This window comes from Leptopilina heterotoma, unplaced genomic scaffold, assembly GCF_015476425.1.
Source record: "Leptopilina heterotoma isolate Lh14 unplaced genomic scaffold, ASM1547642v1 Lhet_27, whole genome shotgun sequence".
In the NCBI taxonomy this organism is placed as follows: domain Eukaryota; kingdom Metazoa; phylum Arthropoda; class Insecta; order Hymenoptera; family Figitidae; genus Leptopilina; species Leptopilina heterotoma.
The window spans coordinates 76,504-77,770 of record NW_025110978.1 but is presented as its reverse complement, the minus strand read 5'-3'; positions in this window follow the sequence as shown (position 1 = coordinate 77,770).

Sequence of the window (1,267 nt, the reverse complement as noted above, 5' to 3'; positions counted from 1 at the left end):
ATGAATTCGATTAAAATTGTACTAGGTATAAAAATAATTAAAATTTTACGAGCTTCAGGTATTATATTTTTGAAAATAATTAAATTCCTAAAACAAATTTATTATTTATAAAAATAATTGGATTCATAAAAAAAATTTATTATTTATGAAATTAATTGAATTATTGCGTAGAAATTTATAAAAGATTGGTTAATAATAGAATTCCTGCAAAACTTTTATTATTTATGAAAATAATTAAATGTTTGAGTACAATTTTATTAAATAATTGAATTCTTTTGGGAAATTTATTAAAATAGTATAGATATTAAAAATCATTGAAATGAGGAAATTTTTTGAAAATAATTGAATGTCCGCAATTATTAAAAACTTCTTCAAAATTCAATTTTTTAAATTGTTTTTAACTAAAATTTTTCTATTAATCCATTATTTTTAATAAAATTAATTAAATATATATTGACAAATTTATCTAATTTCAAGAAGAATTTTCGTTAGGTACTAACTTTTGCAAAAATCTAAATCTTTTAAAATTTCTAATTAAATTCATTAAAAATTGAAATTTTATAAAATTTTAAATTATAACCTTTTGAAGTTTATCTATTTATGAAAATTGTAAACGCAACTGTTTTAAAATTGAATTAATTTTGAAATATTTAAGTAATATCATTAACTATAAATAATTTATATAATAATTTTATGATAGTTCTTCAAGAATTAAGTTATTTAAAAAGATATTATTGTCAGAAATTGAAAAAATTGACACAAAAATAAAGAATTTTCTTATGAATATTCTAAAAATTAAATTTTTTTCAGAACTTTGAATAAAAATGTCTGACTTTCACTTGAATCATCTGTCTCAGAATATATGATTATTGTGAATATAATAGTAATAATCTATATTCTAATTCATATTTTAATTTTATAAAAAAAAATTTGAAATTAAAATTTTTAAATTCTATTTTTTTTAAATTAATAATTTTACTTAAAAAAGTACGTAAGAAGTTAGCCGCGCGCTTTAGTACCTAATTTAACAATAATAACTATATAGATAGTAAATAAATAATTAATATTAATTTAATGATAATAACAATAATGGTAAATAAATAATTAATAATTTAATAATAACAATAATAGTACAAAATAAATTATTTTCAATAATAAATTTAAAAACAAATTCTTTGCTCATAAACGAGATGAAATGGAAGACATAAGATTAAAATATGAATTATTAAAAAAAATTCGCTGGTAGAATAAAAAAATAGGAAAACAC